Source organism: Chiloscyllium plagiosum, unplaced genomic scaffold, assembly GCF_037043375.1.
Source record: "Chiloscyllium plagiosum isolate Xiang-an unplaced genomic scaffold, Cpla_swu_hap1 HiC_scaffold_28, whole genome shotgun sequence".
Taxonomy (NCBI): Eukaryota; Metazoa; Chordata; class Chondrichthyes; order Orectolobiformes; family Hemiscylliidae; genus Chiloscyllium; species Chiloscyllium plagiosum.
The window spans coordinates 18,614,397-18,640,149 of record NW_028270166.1 but is presented as its reverse complement, the minus strand read 5'-3'; the positions used below and the strand labels follow the sequence as shown (position 1 = coordinate 18,640,149).

Sequence of the window (25,753 nt, the reverse complement as noted above, 5' to 3'; positions counted from 1 at the left end):
TACCAGCATTACATTGAGTGTTGCCGGTGCAGCCTGAGCTGCAGCATTGCCCTGCACAGGATCCTTCAAATGGATTGGAGGTATTCCACAAGTGATTTTCAAGGCCAACGCAGGCTGGATGCCCATGTTTGTGGACGTGGCTTGCTTGTGGCCAGTGCTGATGGAGTGTTGAGATATTTGTCCCTGTATTCCAAAACGGAGGTTGTTTGGAGCAAGACAGCAGGCTAAATTCATAGGTACTTGCCCTCATTTCCTTGTCGAGTTTTCCTGGCACTGAGCTTGATTGATGAATTTAGTAAGATAGAATGCTGAATATTAATGAGCTAGGTTGCACAGTTAACAGGTGTTTAACAAGCATTAAACTACACTAATTGGCATCTCACCGCTGTCTAGTGAGAATCTCAGCATGCTGCTTGTGAAAAAATGGGGCAAGGTGATCTTTGCTGCATTTCTTGTCCACATTCATTGCCCACCTCGCTCAGATCCTGATAAAATTACAAACCAGGTGTATGCCCAACTGCAGCATCACTTGCTACTAATATTTACAGTCAGTGTTTGCTGATAACTAGCAGACTCTTATACAAGACACCTGATGTGGAGATTGGTACTTGCACACCAACATGCAAAAACACCTTTAGGAGAGATGGAGAGAAAATTGGCAAAAGAAAGGTAATACTAATTAATGCTGAGGCATCACAGAAAATAATCATGTAACGGAGAATAATGAGAAAAAGAAGGAGAACAAAGAATGAATGGATCTAGCACATTTCTTCAATGAAGGTCATTAGAAATCTCATTATTAATTCTCTAAATATTGTACATCTGTGATGGTACATGATCCAGGCAGCAACTCCTTCACAGTATTTCCACAATGCGTGATAGGGGTTGTTTAAAAATGAGAGGGAATGTTTTATCTATTTCTCTGGATAAAAGTTAATAAGAAATACAATACACTATTAACTCCTTTCAGCCGAATGACATAATGGTATAATTTGCTGGTGTGCTCTATTGTTTCGATGTAATGGGCAGAGGTTAAAGGCGATTGTCGCTCACTGTGTTTTGACGCCAATTTGAAACGAGATATGTTATAAATATTTTTAAAAACTAAGTGATTTAATTTTAGAGATTAGTATTGCCATGACATATCAGAGTCACAATGTATACTGCAGCTAAATTTAAATGCTTTATATTTTGAAAACAAGTTTACATAACTGGTATAAGGTGCAAATATGAAGATGGTTAATTCAAAGAAACATTTTTTGCCTTAGATGGGGTGTATTCTGACTTAACGGTCAGCACCAATCTTCCAGAGGCATGTACAGGTTTATATTGCTATCAGAACCAATAAAATATTATATCAAATCAGAAGCACTATTGTTAAGGCAAGCTGTTCTGACATGCCTGATAGTACAGTTTTGGGTTCTCATTTATTCAAAGAAAGATGTCGGTACCTTGACTGTTTTTCTATAAGTACTTGGCTACAGAAGTTAGTAGTTATGAGTCAGGATGTGGGACAAAATGTTATACCCTGGAGTTCATCCTGTGATGAAGTGATCTTCATGACAGGGACCATGGACTGATATTTATAATTTACTGTTATCCAGCGACATTCTGCAAAGCATCTAAGCTAAGCTGTATTCAAGACAGTGTGATGTTCTAATATTGTTTTATTATTCACTGCATCTGATAGGGAATGGCAGTACAGTGATAACAGTTTAAAACCACCAGACTTAGGAGCAGAAGTGGCTATTCAGCCCATCGAGTCTGCTCTGCCATTCAATAAGATCTTGGCTGATCTGATAATCCTCAACCTCACTTTCTTGCCTTATTCATATAACTCTTGATTCCTTTACTGATTAAAAATATATCTATCTCAGCCTTGAACAAACTTAAGATCCACCTTTATAGCCCTCTGTGGGAATGATTTCTATAGATTCACTAGCCTCTCCGAAGAAATTCCTTCTCATCCTTAACTGATGACTCTTTACTCTGAGATTATGCCCTATACCCAAGGGCAAACAGCCTTTCAATGTTTACCCTGTCAAGCTGTCTAAGAATCAGATATGTTTATCATATAATAATATGTAAGTCATATAACAAGGTTGCATCTCATTCTCCTAAACTCCAGTAAGTACAGGCATAATCTACTCAGAAGAAATCCATTTATACTTAGTCATGATTTGGAGATGCTGATGTTGGCCTGGGGTGTACAAAGTTAAAATTTACACAACGCTAGGTTATAATCTATAAGGTTTAATTGGAAGCACACTAGCTTTTTCAGAACGTTGCTGCTTCATCAGCTGGTTGATGAAGGAGCACCTGATGAAGGAGCGACGCTCCGAAAGCTAGTGTGCTTCCAATTAAACCTGTTGGATTATAACCTAGCGTTGTGTGATTTTTATATTTATACTTAGGATTGACTCTGGCCAACTTTCTTGAGACTGCTTCCATTGCCAACATATCCTTGGATAAGAAGGCCAAAACTGTTGATAATAGTCTAGGTATGGTTTACTATAGCTGTGCCATTTTCTGGTTTTAACTAAACCACCCCTTTTTTTATATTTCATTTCCTTTGAAATAAAGGCTAACATTTCATTTATGTTCCCTATAACCTGCTGAACTCAGATACTTCTTTTTTTCATGATGCATCAGGACTCTGTGCATGGGAAATCATGTCTCACGAACTTTATTGAGTCTTTATTTTAACATTAGTTTCTCTACAGTGTGGAAACAGGCCCTTCGGCACAACAAGTCCATACTGACCCTCTGAAGAGTAACCCACCCAGACCCATTTCCCTCTGACTAATGCACCTAATACTATGGGCAATTTAGCATGGCCAATCCATCTGATCTGCACATCTTTGGATTGTGGGAGGAAACCGGAGCACCCAGAGGAAACCCATGCAGACACGGGGAGAATGTGCAAGCTTCACACAGACAGTCGCCCGAGGCTGGAATCGAACCTGGGACCCTGGGGCTGTGATGCAACAGTGTTAACCACTGAGCCACCGTGCCGCCCATAAAAAAAAGGAATGCTTCATGAATTTGCATGTAACAAAGATGATTAATGAGGGCAGAGCGGTAGATTTGATCTATATGGACTTCAGTAAGGCGTTCGACAAGATTCCTCATGGAGAACAAACCATTTGGATACAGAACTAGCTTAAAGGTTAAAGACAGAGGGTGATGGTGGAGGCTTGCTTTTCCGACTGAAGGTCTGTGACCAGTGGTGTGCCACAAGGATCAGTGCTGGGTTCACTGCTTTTCGTCATTTATATAAATGATTTGAATGTGAATATAGGAGATATTGTTAGTATTTTTGCAGATGACACCAAAATTGGATATGTAGTGGACCGTGAAGAAGGTTACCTCAGAGTTCAACTTCATCTTGATCAGATGGGCTAATGGGCTGAGGAGTGTCAGATGGAGTTTAATTTTGATAAATGTGAGGTGCTGCATTTTGGAAAAGTAAATCAGAACAGGACTTGTACACATAATGGTAAGGTCCTGGGAATGTTGCTAAACAAAGAGACCTTGGAGTGCACGTTTATAGTTCCTTGAAAGTAGAGTTGCAGGTAGATAGGATAGTGAAGAAGGCATTTGGTATGCTTTCCTTTATTCATCAGAGCATTGAGTAAAGGAATTGGGAGGTCATGTTGCGGCTGAAATATTGAGTGCATTTCTGGTCTGCTTTCTATTGGAAGGATGTTGTGAAAGTTGATGAAGGAGCACCTGATGAAGATTTACAAAAGATTTACAAAGATGTTGCCACGGTTGGAAGATTTGAACTATTAGGGAGAGGTTGAATATGCTGGGGCTGTTTTCCCTGGAGCATCGGCAGCTGAGGGATGACCTTATAGAGGTTTATAAAATCATGAGGGGCATGGATAGGAGAAATACACAAGGTCTTTTCCCTGGGGTGGGGTGTCCAAAAGGAGAGGGCATGAGTTTTGAGTGAGACAAGAAAGATATAAAAGGGACCTAATAGGCAACATTTTCATACAGAGGGTGGTGCACATATAGATTGAGCTGCAAAGGAAGTGGTGGAGGCTGGTACAATTACAGCATTTAAAAGGCTTCTGAATCAATATATGAATAGGAAGGGTTTAGATATCACTGGCAAATGCAATCAGTTTAGGTTAGGATATCTGGCCTGCATGGATGAGTTGGACCGAAGAGTCTGTTTCCGTGCTGTACATCTCTATTACTCTATGACTTCCAAATCCTTCTGCGCTGCAGCTTTCTGCAGTCTTTTCCCATTTAAGTATATTTAATTTCTCCATTCTTCCTGCCAAGTTGCATAATTTCACCTTCTCCTACAGTATATTCTGCCAAATTTTGCCGACTCACTTAACCTGCCTAAATTGCTTTGGAGACTCTTTGTGTCATCCTCACCATTTGTCTTCCCATTCATTTTTGTGTCATCCGCAAACTTGGTGATAGCATATTTACTTTTCTCATGTCATTAATATATATTGTAAATAATTTTGGTTCTAGCACTGATCCCAGTGGCTCTCCGTTAGTTACCATTCTGAAAATTTCCCCTTTACCCCAATTCTCTGTCTTTTCTCATTATCCAAACCTCTATCTGTGCTGATATGCTACCCCAACACCATGGGCTCTTATTATGTTGCTAAATATGTGGTGCTTATAAAATGCCTTCTGAAAATACAAGTATATGGCATCTATCCTACTTATTACCACTTCAAAGAATTCCAGTAAATTTGTCAGGCATAATTTCCCTTCATGAAGCCATGCTGACTCTACTTGGTCATATTATGTATTTCAAATTTTTCAAGTTATTACGTCTTTTATAATAGACTCTAACTTTTTTTTAGTATCAGATGTTAATCTAACTGGGCTTCCTTTACTCTTTTGGGTCTCTTTCCCTTTTGGAAATAAGGTTTTGAATTAACAATTTTCCAAATGTCTGTGACTTTTCCAGAATCTAAAGGTTACCTTTGGAGTTACTTCTTTTAATATCCAAAAAAAAACCAATCATGTCCAGGAGACATACTGACCTTTAGTTCCATTACTTTCGCTAGGAAGTTTTCTCCTGTGGTAATTCTTGTATTTACTTTGTCCCCCCCACCCTTTTGCCTCTTGATTGTTTAGGAATTATATTATGCAATTCCTCTGTGAAAACTGATGCAATATATTTATCCAATTTTTCTATCTTTTTCTGTTTCCCTATTGTTATTTCTCCAGCCTCATTGTTGAAGGGCCTTTGTTTATTTTGGTCGCTCTCTTCCTTTTTATTTATGTAAGAAAGCTCTTGTTGTCAGTCTTGATATTAATTGCTAGTTTGCCCTCAAAGTTATTTTCTCTCTCGTTATTAATTTTTTTGGTAATCTTTTGTTAGGTTTTCAAACATTCCCAATCTTCTGGTTTACCAGTAATTTTTGCCAGATTGTATATTTTAATCAATTGTAATGTCGCATTCCATTATTTGTATGTAGTGGATTGTAGTGTTGCATTGCATTGTTTGTTGTAGTAAATTGTAATATTGTGGTGGATTGTAATGTATTGTGTTACATGTTTTAGTGGATTGTAATGTTGTATTGCATTGTATGTTATTTCAGATTATAAGGATCTTGTGGATTGTGTGTTGCAGTGAATTTTAATCTCAGAGGTTTAGTCTAATATTTTGGAGATAAAGTTCAAATGACACAATGGCAGCAGCCAGAGAGTTTAGACTCAATTGGTTAATAGATATTTGCAAAATAAAATGCTAGTCTCATTATGAATGATCAATAAGATTATCATACAAACATATTTGATTTACTTTGCAGTGTTTGGAGAGGATGGTAAGTGGTCAAACTTACCATCACACTCAGAGGAAAACCACACAGACACAGGGAGAATGTGCAAATTCCACACAGACAGTCACCCAAGGCTGGAATTGAACCTGGGACCTGGTGCTATGAAGCAGCAGTGCTAACCACTGAGCCACCGTGCTACCCATCAGGACTGGCCAGGCCGACATACAACTTCAGATCCACATCAATGTCAATAACTGTTAACTGCCTTCTAAAATGTCTAACAAGACATTACAGGTGGCTCACCACCCTACTGAAGAGCAATTAAGAATGGGAGATAAAGGCTGGCCTTGCCAATAATGTTCACAACCTGAGAACAAACAAAATTTTAAAAATGAAAGAATTGCGAATGCTGTAAATCAGAGACCATAATAAAAGTTACTGGAAAAGCTCAGCAGGTTTGGCAGTATTTGTGGAGAGAAATCAGAGTTAACATTTCGAATCGAGTGATCCTTCCTCAGAACTGATGGTAGATAGGAAAATGTTGGTTTCTGCGCAGAAGATAGGGTGGGGGAGGGGTAAGGAGTAAATGATAGGTAGGGATAGAACCCAAAGAGAGAGAGGAGCAGTTGGACAAAGGGTTGGATAATGACGTGGCTAGGTTTGTGATTAGCTATTAATGGGGACTAGTTAGTGGCAAACATGGATTGTGTGTAATAGCACACTATGTGATTACAAGGTCTGGTGTGTGGGGGGTGGGGTAGGGACATGGGAGAGCTCAAACCTTCAAGTTTTTTAACTTGATATTGAATCTGGGAGGCTGCAGGGTCCCCAAGCAGATGATGTGCTGATAAATCTCCTTTCACAATTCCAGATACAAAGACTCAGATAAATCATAGAAGCAACGATTTTGCCCACTAGTGGCCACGCATCTTGTACATTCCTAAACATTGTGGAATTGATGAGCAATAATCAATGAAATTCACCAAAACTGAACTAATCATACTCTCAGCCAATGACCACATAGTATGCTGTCCACCAGAAATATTCTGCAGTGATTGACTTTGTCATGTCCTTTTCCCTTTTGCTTGGTTTTAGGCCAATTGTAATGCCACTAATAGCAATCAACTCAGTTCTCAAAGCTAGGATCTTTTTGGTTTTGATGCTTTAAGTCCACATAGAAACTTTTTTGATTAATTGACTTATAAGGGAGAGCCATTGCTGGTGTGTCTAATCTTACTGAACTTTTAAGCTCATCAAAACTGAATAGGATGTAGGCTAAGTGACAAATGGCCCATTACTAATTCCGGGAACTGAAGTCAGAAGCTGTAATGATTTGCTGTTCCCAACCTTAAGGGAGACGAATGTCATGTTAAAGCTTAAAAGTGGATAGGAGAAGAGATGGAAATCCTGCTAAAAGGAAGGATTTATACTTTGAATATATCTATATTATATTATTGCTCTGAAGTGGAATCAATGATAAGATTAATGTGTGAAGTATGAATTGCTTCTTTCACTGTAAAATGCTTACGCAAGTAACACAGCATTCAGGAACATGTGCCTTGGAGAGTCAACTCTGTGCATCTGACATCATTGTTTTCCCTTAAGGGAACTGAAGACTGACATCCATCACAGGCACCATGCCTATAAATCACTAAAAAGTGTAAGTAAATAGAGAGCCAGCAGGGAGCCCATAGTAATATGGGAATGACAAAGAACACAGCACTTTGTTAAATGTCCTGGGAATTGTGCAGTTTGATAGAAAATCTGATTTATGTATTAAATTACATTTATTTAACAGGAGTTTAAAGCTCCAGTGTATAAACAGTTTCAAAATGTATGATCCTTCCACTGGTTCAAGAGCCTTTTGAGTGAAGATAATGTTGAAGTGAGCATGCGTGGTTTTTATATTAAATGGGATATTTAAAGTTATGATGTATTCATAAAAGCTCATTTAAATGAAAGATGTTCTCCTGGGTGGTAACAAACTACAAACATCCATTGCTACATCATTGCTAAATGGCTATGTGCTCAACATTAATTTGTTTTTAAAACAATGGCCTTGACTTTTTCTCAATTAGTCTGTGGAATGTATATTATTACACGGCATGCCCAGAAAGCTTTAGATGCAATTCCTCAGTCTACTGCAACTGAAAGAAATTAGAAGTCAGTGTGGTGGAAGAAGCCATTTGTTAAAAACCACATAAGAGAGGGGAGAGCTGGAAAAGCACAGCAGGTCAGCAGCATCCGAGGAGCAGGAAAATCGATGTTTCAGGCAAAATTCCTTCATTAGATTCCTGAAAGTAGGGTGTCAACCTGGCAAAGCTACAAAACAGGATTACCCGTGTGCCAAATGGCATAAACAGCAAATGATGCACTGATTCAAAAAGTGGGCGAAACTTCAAATCCCCCTCCCACTCCGCCAAGGACATGCAAGTCCTGGGCCTCCTCCATCACCAAAACCTAATCACCCAACGCCTGGAGGAAGAACATCTCATCTTCCTCCTTGGGACCCTCCAATTACATGGGATCAATGTTGATTCCACCAGTTTCCTGATCTCCCCTCCCCCAACCTTATTCAACTCTCCAACTCGGCACCGCCCTGTTGAACTGTCTTACCTGTCCATCTTCCTTCCCACCTATCCACTCCACCCTCCTCTCCGACCTATCACCATCACCCCCCCACCTGCAACTACCTATCGCATTCCCAGTTGCCTTCCCCCAGCCCCACCCTGTCCTATTTATCTTTCAGCCCCCTTGGGCCCCTCCCACATTCCTGATGAAGAGCTTGTGCTCTAAACGTCGACTCCCCTGCTCCTCAATTGCTGCCTGACAGGCTGTGCTTTTCCAGCACCACACTTTTTGATGAATGATATACAAAGTCAACTGATCACACCACAATGGATCAGATCTAAGCTCTACAGTACAACTCACTGGACGAGGAGGCTCCACAATTATCCCCATTCTCAGCACTGCAGTGCAAAAAATAAGGCTGAAGCATTCACCATAATCTTCAGATGCCAGTTTTCAACCAATTCAATTTACTCCACGTGACATCAAGAAACAATTGGAAGTACTGGACACAGCAAAGGTTATGAGCCCTGACAACATTCCAACAATAGTATTGAAGAATTATGTTCCCAAATTTGCTGCTCAGCTAGTCAACCTGTTCTAGTACAGCTTCAACTCTGATCTCTGCCTAATAATGTGGAAAATTCCCCAAGTATATTTTGTACACAAAAAGCAGGACACATCTAACATGGCCAATTACCAAACTATCTTGATAATCAGTAAAGTGATGGCAAATGTCATCAACTGTGCTATCACCTGTCTGACCAATGATCAATTAAACTGCAAGTACAACAATGAAGCCATAGAGGTGACCGATTCAAGACACTGTACCACGTATGAACCCTGTCAGTTCAGCGTGGAGTAATATCTTGTCACTTTTCATCAGATGCTGCAAAGCCTCAAATAGTTGTAAACTTAACTTCCATCAAACAACAGATAAAGAAAAGAAAATATAATTTAAAAAGTGACATTTGCTTTTGGGACTGAACAGAGACTCCTTGCCTTTTAAGTGCAACAAATGTTTAGTCAACAAATCATAATTTCATTTATCTCAGATTTATTGTATTCAAGTATCAACTAAGTCTCATCTGGTCTCTTGCGCCAAATGCTGCAGTGCTCTATCATGCTGAAGATGTTGTTCCTCCCCTGTAATTTCCTTACATTCTGCCTCGGAAGATTGCCTCATCTTCGACACAATCAAGAAAGGCAGCATTGCATGTAAGAGCATGGAGTGGAATACTTACAATTTGATGTGTGAGGGCAGCAATTCTACACCCTTCTGTAATCAATGAGACCTTGGAATGTGCTTGGAGCTCTTTATCAGTTGCCTGTGATTACTTCCACTTCATTAGATTGTTAGGATTAGTTTGCAATAATCAATGTCATGGTCACCTTTACTTGTGACCAGGATTTGTTTTTGACACATTCAACCTGAAGTCTATGAAGTACAAGTGCCAGATTAATGCATTGTCCTTTGAAGGGACTCACATTCCTTATAAGTAGAGCTCAGACAAATAAACACCCATATTGCAGAAATGTTGGGACAAATGGCCTCCTTCTGTAAAATTCTATGATTATTCCACTGACTCCAAGTGCGCTGGCTGTCATGTTTCATTTCCATTATGCATTTGTGATTCGGGTAGAGATAAAGGGCAACACAAATTAACGCTGCACAGACTGAGGTGACTGTTCATGCAGGTGACTAACCCCCCACTAACACTTTCATATTCCTTTTTACCTCGCACTCCCCAGTCAACGCAATCAGGATTGAGTCTCTCCACATTCCCATGCAACATTTTTATTGAAGTCTTCATCTCCCCACTCAATCCCGTGAGCCTCCAGGCCTCCCAGCTGAGACATGGCAAACAAATTATGCATCACATTGACACCAATGGATCGGGACTCCGCGCTTGTCACTGTCTCTGTGACAATGGGACTGCAAGCAGCCACAAAAATTGACAGGGAATATATGCACTTGGAAGCCCAGGAGCAGCAGCGAATTGTGGCAGATGTTAAAGAGCCTCCAAATACAGAGTTTCCAGAAAAAAATGCTGTTATGATGTAGACCAAGTGAAGGAGAGCCACAGTCTTTTGTCTTTCCTTTTGCATGTCCTTCAGATGAGGGAGGTACAGTACCATTGCCATGATCAATGTGACATAACTGTTTCATCTACTGGAGCATTCCAGACACAGGGTGTTGTAGACGGTATCCATGTTGTGGTGAGAGAACATGTCCTGACATGATTAGCTTCATTAGTAGGGAAGGTTTCCAATCAGTCAATATCGAAATCATCTACAATCATTGCTACCACATCTTAGATATCTGCATGAGGTAGTTTTGAAGCTAGGAGAAAGTGAGGACTGCAGATGCTGGAGATCAGAGTCGAGAGCATGGAGCTGGAAAAGCACAGCAGGTCAGGCAGCATCCGAGGAACAGGAGAATTGACTTTTCAGGCATAAACCCTTCATCAGGAATGAGACTTGTGGTTCGGCACTGAGAGATAAATGGGAGGGGGATGGGGTTGGGGGGAGGTAGCTGGGAAAGCGATAGGTGGATGAAGGCGAGGGTGAAGGTGATAGCTTAGAGGGGACAGTGATGGACAGGTCTAGTGGGTGGTGCCAATTTGGAGGATTGGGACTGGGTAATGTGGGGGGAGGGGAAGTGAGGAAGCTGTTGAAATCCACATTTATCCTATGGGGTTGCTGGGTCCCAAGGCGGAATATGTGGCTTTCCTCCTCCAGGTGTTGGGTGGTAATGGTCTGGTGGTGGAGGAGGCCCAGGACCTGCATGTCCTTGATAGAGTAGGAGGGGGAGTTGAAGTGTTCAGCCATGAGGCGGCGAGGTTGGTGGGTGTGGGTGCAGTAGTATTGAAGCTTCCAAGGAGCCTGTATGTTTGAGAACTCTCAACTTTCTTCTTCAATCCAAAGGTGGAATGGCTCACAAGGATGGTTGGTGGAAGACAAGCATCTTCACACATGGCTAATGATTCTATTACACAACTCCCTGACTGAGGTTGAATATAGATACAGTCTTCCAGTGGAGCAATCACAGGGCTTGATGGTGTCTCCTCAACTTGATGTCTCAATGCTTGCTACTGTCTGGGCTTCACTGCAGTACACTGCAGACAGAGTGTGTCACTAAACCGTGCATGTTATGGTCTGGACAACTGAAGCAGGCAAAAAGAGGAAATGGATGGACAGTGGGGAGATGTTAGAGCAGCAGCATTCTTCTAAGGAGAAAGATGAGGACATTGATCAGGAGGAACATTCCCTGTATCATGATAGAGGGCAGTAGCATGGGTGAGACAAAGCTGAAAGAACTTATTTGGTAACTGCTTCCAATGGTAACGAGTTGGATGAAGTCATCACTCATTGACAATAAATATATTGATGCTGGAAAGGCAATCAATCCCTGTTCATTCCCAACAGTAAAAGCCACTTTTTAGTTTGTTCATTCTTTGCTTTTTCTGATGTGTAATAGAGGTTAGAGATACAAACTGTTGGAAAGCTTTACAACACACAATACCCCCACAATCAAACAGGGCAATGCTATACACTAGTACGGATGCTCAGGAAAGAATGGTAATTCTTCAGAAAAGGCTGTAATATTGTGTGTCACTAAGGTAGTGTCTCCTTCCTAGTATCACTCTTCCAACTGCAGCTAAAAAGGCAGCAAACAGACCAATGTAAAATGAAAATATATTTAAAAATGAGATTCTATTTATCATGAAGTGTCCGTTCATCAAATTCATTAAGAGTTGATTTATCTTAGCTCTGAATATAGTGAACAGCACAGCCTCAATAGCCCTCTGAGGTAAACTGAGGAAGGGGCAGCACGGTGGCTCAGTGGTTAGCATTGCTACCTCACAGCGTCAGGGACCTGGGTTTGATTCCCGCCTCGGGCAACTGTCTGCGTGGAGTTTGCACGTTCTCGCTGGGTGCTCCGGTTTCCTCCCCCAATCCAAAGATGTGTGGGTCAGGTGAATTGGCCATGCTAAATTGCCCATAGTGTTAGGTGCATTAGCCAGGGGTAAATGTAGGGAATGGGTCTGGGTGGGTTACTCTTCAGAGGGTCGGTGTGGCCAAGTTGGGCCGAAGGGCCTGTTTCTATACAGTAGGGAATCTAATCACATACCACAGACAGCATTGGTGGATTCGTCCAAGCTTCAATCCAGTTTCCTACTGCTCCTGTGGCTGCTTGTACCATTCAGTTAAATCTTTAATGGCTAGTACTCACAGATCCTCTCTGCCTGGGGTTGAACACATGCCTGGTCTTTGGCAGGTGACTTGGGTCATTTCTTCCTCAGCCAGCTGTGGAGAGTGATGGTCTCAGAAGATTGTGCACCCAACTTTAACCTAGTTAAATTATCCAGCTAAATATATATATCAGTATTTGAGCTGTCAGAAAGTGCAGGAGGTGGCCTTACAATGTTTCCTGTCAAAGACTTACACATTCTTCCCCTAGGAATTGATGGCCAGAGAGGTTGGTCCCTTCCGGGGGAGGTTTTGTGGGTATTGCTGGTGCCTACAGAGGACATGAAAGTGAATGATTTATGAGAAAGGGGTAGATGTATTAGTAATAGATAACAATGCAGCAGATTACAATAAATTTTACTTGATTGTTAAGATTTGGAGGTTTCGGAATCACCACATGAGCAATCAGGGTTCTCTCCTGTTATAGCAAGGACTATTTCCTTGTAGGAGGTCATCAGATGAATGCCAGTCTTTCCCTACTGTGCCCTCTTATGGGCTGTTTTCTCTTGGAAGGAGGTTTGAGCAGGGATTGAATGAGATGAAAGGGGCTGGCACAGCTGTTAGTGCTGGTATACCTGAGGGAAGGGTGCTGAGGTGTCCCATGCACAGAGGGTATGGGGCCTAGCAGTCTGAGGGAATGGGGATGGGAATGGGGATAATCACTGAAGGAAGATGTTAAATGTAATAGTGAGAGTATAAGACCATGAAACGTAGTAGGAGGTGGGTGCCTTAGCAGAGTTAGAGTGAGTGTGAGGGGGTTAAGAAAAGATGGTGACACTTAGCTTTGTGGAACGTAGGAGACCATTAACTCCTTCTTTATTGTTGGGTACTCCACCGGACTGCGGACACTGCACTGACCCATATAGAAACCTCAGTCTAGACTGGCATCATCTGGTGCCATTGTGTCCTCTGGCTAACCTGAATGAATTACAAGGCCCTCCTGTCCATCAGAACTTCCAGGCCCCTGTCAGGAAAACAGTTGCTCACTTGCCCATATCAGCCATCTCCAGCATACTTCCTGGGCCTCCTTCACTGCCAAATCCAAGTCCCCGGTTCTGGAAGAGAAGTGCCTCATCTTCTGCCTTGGGACCCTCCAACCATACGGTATCAACGTCAACTTCACCAGTTTCCTCATCTCCCCTCCTCTCAACTCATTCCAGATCTAATTCTCCAACTCGGCACTGCCCTCTTGACCTATCCTTCCTGTCCATTTTCCTGCCCACCTATCTGCTGAACCCTCCCCTCCGACTTATCACCATCACCCTGTATCTGCACCTACCTATCGCCTTCCCAGCCCCCTTCACCACCACCCCTCTACACCCCCCACACATTCCTGATGAAGGACTTCTGCCCTAAACATCAATTCTCCTGCTCCTCAGATGCTACCTGATCTGCTGTGCTTTTCCATTACCACCTTTTGACTTTGATCTCCAGCATCTGGAGTGCTCACTTTCTCCTTCCTCACATACTGCGACTGTGAATGGCTATTGCTAGCTTGGCAACATTTGAACTTCTGCACTGCTGGGCTTGAAATCTGGAGGCAGTGGTGGGCGCAGCAGAACAACTGGAGTCCTTTTTATGAGGTAGACTGTGTAAAAATATTGATGGTGATCCAAAGATTATTGCTTGTTGAGGAATCTTATCTGGACTTAGAGTTCTGACGATGTGAATAATACTGTAGTGACAAAAAGAGTTTATCACGTTGAAACAAATCGATAAGTTCTGTTCAATTAGTGTGATGCATGCACTTTAGCCTCATGGAAGTGTATAAATACAATTCTTGGAATCCAAGAAATACCATCAATAAAATAGAATCACTGCGTGTAAAGGTAGAGTAGATAATCTTATGTGTTCTCAGTTATCTAGAACAACTTAACATTACGACAATGCTCTTTAATTATACATTGGATAACTATGAACTTGTGGCCATGGACACTCTTAATGTTAATTTATGCTGGTGCAATAATTCAACCAAAATATTCCAAAGTTCTTTGAAATTTCTAAGACAAAGAGGCATGTTTTGACATTTTCCTTGTGAATTGAAGCCACTTGTTAATAGTGCAGGCACTTTTTAGTCACTACTCTTTACCGTCCTCAACTCCTCTCTTGGTCTGAGGTTATTTAATGTTTGTTTATTTATAAAGTCAATTCCTTAAAAATCTGTCTATTCTCTATCAAAACTAACCTAGACAAGTATATCTGTACATTTGAAATGCCAAGTGCTGTATGGATTTGCATTGTTGGTTTGTACGAAATGCCAAAGAGTAATATCAAAAAGCTACTTAGACCATAGCTCACTGGAAAATTATTCGGTGTTTGACATTGGATTTGGAGTTAAAGGGGAGTTCTCGGGTTGAGGTAAATGCTCGAATTTTCCTGCTGCTTTTTTTCCCTTATGGCAATGAATGAAGTGAATACACAGTTAATTAATATTCTTCAGAATGGAGGATGGTTTGTATTCAAATGGCCCCCTGGCTTTTTCTGATTTATATTGACACCCTACAGCATTGCGTACAGACCACAATTCAAAACGTGTGGATGATCACTGAACTTGGAAGCATTGGAAACTTGGAGAAGAGGAATGTAGAATTTCAGTAAACAAGTTGGTGGAATGGGAAAACAGGTGGGAGATGAAGTTCAATATGGAGACATGTGACATGATTCATTTTGGAAGGAAGAACATAGAAAGATAGTAGAAAATAAAGGGAATTTATCTAAAAAGGACGCAGGAGCGGAGCAACCCAATTGTGCATGTGCTATTCTGACAAGTCCTGACAAACCTATCCCAACAGTCACTGCATCAGAGGTCAGATCAGTTTTCCTTCATGTGAATCCAACGAAAGTGATTGGACCAGACGGAGTACCAGGCTGTGCACTCAGAGCATGTGCAGATCAACTGGCAGAGGTTTTCTTGGCCATCTTCAACCTCTCCCTGCAACAGGCCACTGTCCCTGCCTGTTTCAAGAGGCCAACATCATCCCTGTGCCTAAGAAGGCTCATGCAGCATGTCTCAATGATTACTGCCCACTGGCCCTAGCTTCGGTGGTCATGAAGTGGTTTGAAAGGCTGGTCATGGCATTAATCAACTCTAGCCTCCCTACTACTCTTGACCAACTCCAATTTGCCTATTGGACCAACAGATCCACGTCAAATGCCAAATCACTTGCCCTTCACTCCTCCCTATAAGATCTTGACACCAAGAACAGCTATATAAGAATTCTACTCATTGACTACAGTTCAGCTTCAACACTGTTATCCCCAGAGACTGATTACTTAACTTAGTGATCTCGGATTAAGCCTTACTCTCTGCAACTGGATCCTTAGTTTCCTGATCCACAGGCTACAATCAGTGAAGATTGGGGACAATATTTCATCCTCACTAACACTCAACACTGGAGCACCCCACCGGTGCGTACTCAGCCTCCTACTTTACTCACTGTATACCCATGACTCTGTCGCCAAATACCAGACTAATGCCATTTACAAGTTCGCTGATGACACCACCATAGTCAGTCGAATCTTAGGTGGCGATGAAACAGACTACAGACGGGAGGTGGAAGATCTGGAAAAATGTGGGGGGGGGGTTAGTGTACTGAGAGTAACCTAGCTCTCAATGCCCGGAAAACCAAGGAACTCATTATTGATTTTCGGGGGATGTTGTTCATGCTCCCCTACACACTAACAGCACAGAGGTGGAACGAGTGAGAATGTCAAGCTCCAGGGAGTGGTCATCCATAATAAACTTTCTCAGACTCTTCATGTGGATGCACTGGTTACAAAGGCCCAACAACGTCTCTTTTTCCTCAGGCAGCTGAGGAAATGTGGCACGACGGCAAATACCCTTGCCAACTTTTATAGGTGCACCATCGAGAACATTCTGTCTGGATGTATCACTACCTAGTATGGCAACTGTACCATTCAAGATCGGAGATGGTTTCAGAGAGTGGTGAACTCGGCCTGGACAATCACAAAGGCCAAACTCCCATCTATAGAATCCATCTACCAGGCCCACTGTCAAGGAAAGACTGCCAGCATTCTCAAAGATCCATCCCACCCTGGTAATGCTTTTCTACAACCTCTATCGTCAGGGAGAAGGTACAGAAGTCTGAACACACGCACCAGCTGGTTTTGAAAAAGCTTCTACTATATTGTTGTTAGAATATTGAAGGGACTCACAAATTCTTAGCATTCGCCTGTACCTGTGTTTTGGTTTTTGCCGCTGTTTACCTATTATTTACTACCTATGCTATTTAACCATGTGATCTGTCTGTATTGCTCGCAAGACAAAGCTTTTCGCTGTGCCTCAGTACACATGACAATAAATTCAATTCGTCATTAAAGATAGCAGGGCAAGTTGAGAGAGCAGTTAAACAATGCATACAGTATCTGGGTTTTAACAAGGGCAGATAGTGCATGAGCAAACTATAAGACACAAGTTCCGAAAGAGCTGGAACATTCGGTCCAGTTCTGGAGATCTGGTAGAGGTGTTCACAATCATGAGGGGCCTAGCGAGATCTGTTGGATCGAAACTATCCACACACAAAGGATCAAGAAAGGATGAGGGGAAGGGGGAGGGGTGAATTGGGAGTTTGTGGGGCAGGGGTGGGGAGGGACCCAGTGGTGAGATGCAAAGGTTTAAAGCAATATGGAGAAAAATCTTATTAGTCAGCCAGTAGTTAGGATGGTTTGTGAAGGTTTGTAGCTCAGGTTGAGGTTTAGGGTGTAGGTTTGCTCGCTGAGCTGTAGGTTTGATATCCAGACGTTTCATTACCTGGCTAGGTAATATCATGAGTGGCGACCTCCAAGTGAAGCGAAGCTGTTGTCTCCTGCTTTCTATTTATATCTTTCTCCTGGATGGGGTTCCTGGGGTTTGTGGTGATGTCATTTCCTGTTCATTTTCTGAAGGGTTGATAGATGGCATCTTGATCTATGCGTTTGTTTATGGCGTTGTGGTTGGAGTGCCAGGCCTCTAGGAATTCTCTGGCATGTCTTTGCTTAGCCAGTCCCAGGATAGATGTGTTGTCCCAGTCGAAATGGGGTTTTATTTTTGGCGCTCCAACCACAATGCCATAAACAAACACATAGATCTAGATGCCATCTATCAACCCCTCAGAAAACGAACAGGAAATGACATCACCACAAACCCCAGGAACCCCATCCAGGAGAAAGATATAAATAGAAAGCAGGAGATAACAGCTTCGTTTCACTTGGAGGTCACCACTGATGATGTTACCTAGCCAGGTAATGAAACATCTGGATATCAAACCTATAGCTCAGCGAGCAAACATACACCCTAAAGTAGTTAGGACCTGGAATGCACTGAGCATGTGGCCGAGACAGGTTCAATCAAGGCAATTGAAAGGGAGTTAGGCAATTTGAAAAGAAGCAATGTGTTGGGGAGAAGGCCAGAAAATGACATCTGATGAAATATTCATTTGGAGAGCTGATGCAAACATGATGGGCTGATTGGCCCCCTTCGGTCCTGAAATAATTCTATGATTTGGTGATTCTCTGAATCCCATTTCGATTGAATCTCAACTAGCTCATGAACCAGTTCACTCTGTCCATAAATAATAAAAGGGTATGAGATTGCATTCTGATCTAATCAGATTAGTCTTTGAGATGCACGGCATTTTGCTAGATGGAGAAATGGAAGCAATCTGAATTTCCCTGTGTGGAAATTTTGGGGACTCTAAAACAAGTTTGCTTCCAAGGAATGTGTATCTTATTTGTGGGTAACAGGAGGATTTAAAAATAGCATTAAATCAAAAGGCTTACCTCACGACCTCTCCAAGTGGTGGTGCAACAGAATATTCCTGACATAGAAAAATGCCAACAGGAGTGAGAGGTGGCTCTTAATTGGATCCCGATGTGGATTAATTGGCTTCCCGATGGGTGGCCTCACTGCTGAGCTTTCCATATACAGTCATAGAGTCAGAGATGTACAGCACAGAAACAGATCCTTCAGTCCAACTCATCCATGCCGACCAGATATCCTAAATTCATCTGGTCCCATTTGTCAGCACTTGGCCCACATCCCTTAAACCTTTCCTATTTATATACCCAAGCAAATGTCTTTAAATGTAATTATACCAGCCTCCACCACTTCCTCTGGCAGCTCATTCCATGCACACACCACCCTCTGCGTGAAAAAGTTGCTCCTTCTGTCTCTTTTATATCTTTCCTATGCCCTCTGGTTCTGGATTCCCCCACCCCAGGGAAAAGACCTCGTCTATTTACCCTATCCATGCCCCTCATGATTTTGTAAACCTCCATAAGGTCACCCCTCAGCTTCCGACGCTCAAAGAAAAACAGCCCCAGCCTATTCAGTCCCTCCCTGTAGCTCTGGCAACAAAACATGTTGGCCGGACCTCCCTCTTGATGTCAGCCTATTACCCAGTCCTCCCCCGTCCTGGTCCATCAACTGCAAGGCTGGGGAATTTCAGCCCAGCAATTCTGCACGTGGGTGTCAGCTTAGATTATGTGGCATAAGCGTCTGGGGTGGAACTGGAATCCACTAACTACTGTTTGAGAGGCATTCACACTGACACTGACACTGACACTGAGCCAAGGCTTGGGGGCAGTGGGGGTTGGGTGGCGGGGGAGGGGGGATATAAAGCAGCAGTGTAGTTAAAAGTTAAATACAAATTAGAATAGAAAGATGAACAGCACTGGTGTGATTGGAGAGTAATTATACACGTGACAGTACAGTAATCTGTAATTGAGGAGAGGCAGCTGACTTGAATGTTTCAACCTGTGAACTCAGTCAAGCTATCAGCCCTCAATTACAATCCAGTGTAATCCGACTTGTTCAATATTGCTTAATTAGAGGCTAGGAGTCACAGATCAGTCAGTTTAGTAATATCAAAGATAGAGGTGAGTAGATTTTTAATGTTTGGACTGCTTCCAGTGTGCGATGTTTCTATGAATGGGATTTTAGACTGTCTAAAATAACGCTTAGTATAAAAATCACTGAGTCACACACAAGCATTTAATGAATGATTTAAATTTCCTTCTCCTTTCTCTCCTCGGCTCCCAAGGGTATTGAGTCCATGCTGGGTTATGATGTGATTACTGTCAGTGGGCCTCCAGTAAAACAAAATGACTTACTTTTTGGTTCTGTCTTTCACATCACAGAATGCCCAAAGTGCGTCACAGTCTATGGTTTACTTTGGGCTTGCAGTTACTGTTGGCATGTTGCCAAATCAGGCAACCAAATCATATCCACTAAGACCCCTAAAGCAGAAGAATAGGAAGAATGACCAGTAAGCTGCTTCAGTCGAATGTTGACAAAGATGCCTATTCTACTTATCTTTGAATAGCATCAAGAAATCTTTTATATTCATCTGCACCAGCAGAAAGGACTTTGGCTTAACATCTCACTCAACCGCCAGCACCTCGAGCAATTCCACGCTTGGCGCAATGGTAGGACTCTTGAAAATTCCGGTTTCCACCCCAGTCCTACAGATCCGTGTACATTGTTTAGGCTAATGCTTTATTGTAGCAATGCATAAATAGATAGAGATAGTATTTTTTGAATAAGATGTTAAATTGAGATTTCTTTGGCGTGGTTTGTGTGATGTAAAATACACAATTGTATTATACAAGAAGTGCATACAATTCTCCCAAAATTACTTCTCTTGCAAACAACATTTTTCAATCAGAATATCGTTCAAAGGTCACCGTTTTCATTCTGGTATCTTGCTGTGAGCAAATTGGCTGCTGTGTTTTCCTACAAAACAATCATGTCTGAACTTCCAAAATAATACTTAATTGGCTAAAAATCAGAGAAATCTTCAAAAGAGCTTAATAGGTGGGAATGTGATTTGTAACATCTTGAAGTCATGAAAGGTGCCATACAAATCCAAGTTCTTACTTAGTATATTTTTCTTTATAAATGCAAGTATTGCTTTAGGTGCTGGAGTTGGAATTGAATCCTCAAATTGTTGAGAAGGAGACAGAATCAGCCAAGCCAACACTCTACAGCAACTGAAAAGTTATCATTTTATATGTCTGAAACATTAAAAGTTTTTATATTTGTTCTGTGATGTGAGTGCCATTTTCAAAGTTCGGATTTGCTACTATCCCTAATGACCCTTGAGAACATGGTAGTCACCTGCTTTCTTGAACAATTCCAGTCCTTGCGCAGCACTGTTGGACAGTGAGTTCTGGGAATGAGCCATGATAGTGAAGGTACAGTGATAAAATTCCAAGTTGGAATTCTGTGAAGCTTTCACATTTCTTGTCCTTGTCCTTTTAGGTCCAAGGAACACATGTGTTAGGTTTGGATGATTTTGTCAAATAAGATTAGACAAGTTGCTGAAGTGCATCTCGCTGAAAAACCCTGTTGTCATTGTGTACCAGTGATAGATGGAGTGAATGTTTACGTGGTGGATGGGGAGCTGATTAATTGGGCTCATTTGGTCCTGTGTGTCAGGTTTCTTGGGTATTGTTGAAGTTGTACACATCCATGCAAATGCAAGGGATTCCATCACACTCTTGACTTGTACCTTGTAGATGATGGACAGACTTTGGATTGAGAAAGTGACTGACTTGCTGCAAAGTTCCCAGCCTCAGGTCTGTTCTTATAGTGACAATATTTATGTGACTGGAGGAAATGAAGTAGAGATTCTGCCTTGGGTGTAACTGAGTAATTCCAATGTAAATTTCAGCCATTTTGGGAGATATGTTTTTCCCAGATTTAAACTCAAATATCAAATTCACAATCTGCTATAAACCAACAAATTCTGGAAAGGCGTTGGGGTCTAATGGGACCCAGATTATTGAGACAGGTAAGTGGGGAGATTACTGAGGCCTTGACCAAGATCTTTGTATCTTTGCTAGCCACTGAAGAAGTCCCGGAGGACTGGCGAGTAGTTAATGTTATTCCTCAGTTTTAGAAGGGGAATAAGGATAATCGAGGAGACTATAGATAGGTGAGTCTCATATCACTGGTTGGGAAGCTATTGGAGAGAATTCTTAAGGATAGGATTTACATACATTTGGAAAAGCATGACCTAATTAGGGACAGTCAACATGGCTTTGTATAGAGCAGGTCATACCTTATTAACTTGATTGAATTTTTCGAGGAGGTGACTAAGGTGATTGATGAGGTTAGAACAGTGAATGCTGTCTACGTAGATTTTAGTAAAGCTTTCAACAAGGTCTCTCATGGTAGGCTCATCAAGAAGATTAAGATGTGTGGGATCCACAGTGACTTGGCTGCGTGGATTCAGAATTGGCTTGCCTACAGAAGGCAGAGGGCAGTGGTGGAAGGATGTTTCTCTGGCTGGAGGACTGTTACCAGTGGTGTTCTGCAGGGATCCATACTGGGACCTTGCTGTTTGTGATCCATGACTTAGATAAAAATGTAGATGGGTGTTTTAGTAAGTTTGCAGATGATATAAGGATCGGTGGAGTTATGGAGAATGTAGAAGGTTGTTAAAGGAAAAAGTGGGATATAGATCAGTTTCAGTAATGGGCAGAAAAATGGCAGTTGGAGTTTAATCCGAGTGAGTATGAGGTGCTGCATTTTGGAAGATCAAATGTTAAGGAAAAGTATACAGTTAATGGTAGGACCCTGAACAGCATTGACGTACAGAGGGACCTTGGGGTTTAAGTCAATAGCTCCTCGAAAGTGGCCACACAAGTAAATAGGGTGGTCAAAAAGGCTTGTGGCATGCTTGCATTTATTGTTCAGGGAATTGAGTACAAGAGTCTGGATGTCATGTGGCCACTTTATTCGACTTTGATTCGGCCACACTTAGAGTATTGCATTCAATTCTGGTTGCCACATTACAGGAAAGATGTGGAGACTTTTAAGAGGGTGCTGAAGAGATTTACCACAATGACTGGATTGGAGGGTATGAACTATAAGGAGAGGCTAGAAAAACCTGGGTTGTTTTCTCTGGAGCGACAGAGGCTGAAGGGAGACTTGATAGAAGTCGACAAAATTATGAGATACATAAATAGGGTTGACAGTCAGAATCTTTTTCCCAGAGTTGAAATGTCTAAAACTTGGGGGCATGCTTTTAAGGTGAGAGGGGGGAACTTCAAAGAAGATGTGGGGGCAAGTTTTTTTACACAGTGGTCAGAGTCTGGAACAAGCTGCCAGGGGTAGTGGTGGAGGCAAATATGATCGGGGCATTTAGGGAACCTTTAGACAAGTACATGAATATGCAAGGAACGGTGGGAAATGGATCAAGGCCAGGCAAAAGGGATTAGTTTAATTTGGCATCATGTTCAGCACGACATCATGGGCCGAAGTGCCCGCTCCTGTGCTGTACTGCTCTGTTCAATGTTCTATAATGCAATTGTTGAGAAAAAAAAATCCTTGATATATTTTTGAGTAACCTTGTAGTAACTATGTAAGTTGGAAAAGTTTGATTGTCGCCGGAAATCAGTTTGTATTAAAACATAAGATTTTAAAGTTGAAAATTTGAAATTATTTTAAAAATTTGGACAAAATTATTTGCTACTTAAAATCAGGTTACAATAGTCAGTTCCTTAGCATATTAAAAAACTTTGCAAACCTTTCAAACTCATCATCCTGAAGACTCGGTACAATATTTTGCGTCTACCCAAAGGCACACAAGTGAATCTAATTTTCAGAAACTCCCAAAGGTGACTAATTTGTCAAGGGGCATGGTCACTTTTGTGGGAAGGGTATGTTTCTAGCACAGTATTATTGAAACTAGTGCACAGCTTCAGGTAAACCTGAGTTGCATTGAATGTATTTTGTTTCTAAAAGTCAATTTGTTTGCAGTTATCCTGCTTTTGAGGAATTGAGTTGATGATGTGCAATAGAGTGGAAACTCCACTTCTGTTTCATTATATAGTATGCTTCTTGTTGTTATTACAAGTAGCCATTAATTGGAACTGTTGATGTTCAGTCTTCCCATTGGATTGGGTCTCATTTTTGTTTGTCCTCTTGGGATGAGTAATGTTCCCTCATATAGCCTCAACTATACATTGAGTGTTTCATTCTCAGATCACAGGTCTGTAAAACTCATGATGTTGCACAACCATCTACGATCTTACTGACACTTCACATTCACTTCTGTATTTACAGTTCCATGAGTCACAAGCCGTTTATCATCTTTGACCTGACAATATCAAACTGATTTATGGCTTAGAAGCATTGGTCAGAAGCATCATCTGACATTACTCCAGTAGCCACCTTCATAGGTTTGCTTTTCTTCCTGCAAACTAAACACGCGTGTAAAGTAATCTAGCTTCTTGAAGTTTTGTTTTGATTAGATTACTTACAGTGTGGAAACAGGCCCTTCGGCCCAACAAGTCCACACCGACCCTCTGAAGAGCAACCCACCCAGACTCATTCCCCTACGTTTACCACTTCACCTGACGCTACGGGCAATTTAGCATGGCCAATTCACCTAACCTGCACATCTTTGGACTGTGGGAGGAAACCAGAGCACCTGGAGGAAACCCACGCAGACACGGAGAGAATGTACAAACTCCACACAAACAGTTGCCCAAGGTGGGAATTGAACCTGGGTCTCTGGCGCTGTGAGGCAGCAGTGCTAAACACTGAGCCACCGTACTGCCCTGCTTTCCCCACACTGGACATGTGTTTTTTTAATGTGGAGATCTCCATAATTGGTCTATTCTTTCCTCTGGCCTTTCCACAAATATTTTTTTAAGAGCAAGTTCAAACATTAGCCTTTCAGGCCTTCAAAGTTCAGCTTTTCTGTTCTACAGGGAGCTCTAGTGTGCAAATACTACTTAAAGCACTGACAACGACAACGGAGCTTTGACTTTCATTTGTTCAGATAACTTTGAAACTATTGATAATTTTGCCATTGAGACTGGACAATGTTCATATTTTGTCTTATATGCCCTTACACTTCTGAAGCATCAGGGACTGCAAAATGTACAGCCATTCTGGTTCAGCCAGTAAATCAAAATTGCTGACTGCTGTTCTAATTCTTCCTTGCTGTTTCCTAAAATAGCAGGCTCCCTTACAACTCTGAAAATCTACACAATTTAAAATGTATACATCTGGAACCAAGTTTCATATCAAGGCTTTTAATAGCTTCTGCATCAACTGAAATTAACTACTTCAGAAGTCACATGATTATGACAAGTCAGCCTATAAAATGTACAAATGCATTCCTCTGTAAGACAATGCATCAGCAGCTGAATTGAATCCAGTTTTTATTTGATGTCCACAACATTTTACGTTCCATTGGAGAACTGATTTCTTTTGGCATCTCCCAGTTATTGGGGAGGTCATGTCAATTGTTACACCCTGACTCAGATCATAGCTCAGTACTAACTGTGCATCAGTCTTGTTACTGTGCACCATATAGCTTGCCACCAAATCAGGGAGATCATTTTACTCACTGTGCTATCAGTGGAGATTGCAAAAGAATGTCTTTGAAATTCAAATGTTGAAGTCTAAAGTGGACCCCTGTTATGGTGACCTAAAGAAAAATAAAGAGTCCTTCACACTTTGTAATAAGTGTTGAAAGTGATCAAAGCTCCTTTTATTTAGAAGTGCTTGAGGCTGGTGTTGGGATCAATACTCTCTCTTAGTTCCCTGTGTTCAATGTTTCCATTCTATACTTAATTTTGCAACAAGCCTCAATTATTTATTCCACAATGATCGAGTATTTCAAGGTGAAGCAAACCATTGTAGTGCTATCAGTTGTAATTGAGCTCACAAACAGAACCTTGTGCCAAACTGTAGTGTGGTATCCCTGTTTATATGAATTAAACCACTGGTATGGTATGGATATAACTTCCTATCCATACCATACCAGTTGGAATCGTGTTGGAGGATAGATAGACCATAAGACCAGAATGTATGAGCAAGAGTAGGCAATTCAGCCCATCGAGTCTCCTTTGTCATTCAAAGAGATCATGACTGATCAGATAGTCCTCAACTCCACTTTCCTTCTTTATCTCCACTACTCTTGATTCCCTTACTGATTAAATATATATATTACAGCCTCGAATGTACTTCATAATCCAATCTCAACAGCCCTCTGTAGTAAAGAATTTCGCAGATTTACCCCCCTCTGAGAGAAATAAAATCCTCCTCATCTTTGCTCTAAGATGAGAGTGATCTGCTGTGATGAAAGGTTGTGCAAATTGGGTCTGTATTCCCTAATGTTTTGAAAAATGAGAGGCAATCGCATTGAAGC

At 41.6% G+C, this 25,753-nt stretch overlaps 1 long non-coding RNA gene across 1 annotated transcript in view; it reads right to left on the bottom strand.

The window, feature by feature from the left end:
* LOC148142502 (uncharacterized) overlaps window positions 1-18,786 on the bottom strand; it is a 42,601-nt gene extending 23,815 nt beyond the window's left edge. Inside the window, exons 1-2 of the long non-coding RNA XR_015751901.1 lie at window positions 18,363-18,786; window positions 12,781-12,855 (exon numbers count right to left, since the gene is read on the bottom strand). This is a non-coding gene — a long non-coding RNA (uncharacterized LOC148142502). The remainder of the gene's footprint in view (window positions 1-12,780; window positions 12,856-18,362) is intronic.
* Between the last annotated feature and the right edge of the window lie 6,967 nt (window positions 18,787-25,753).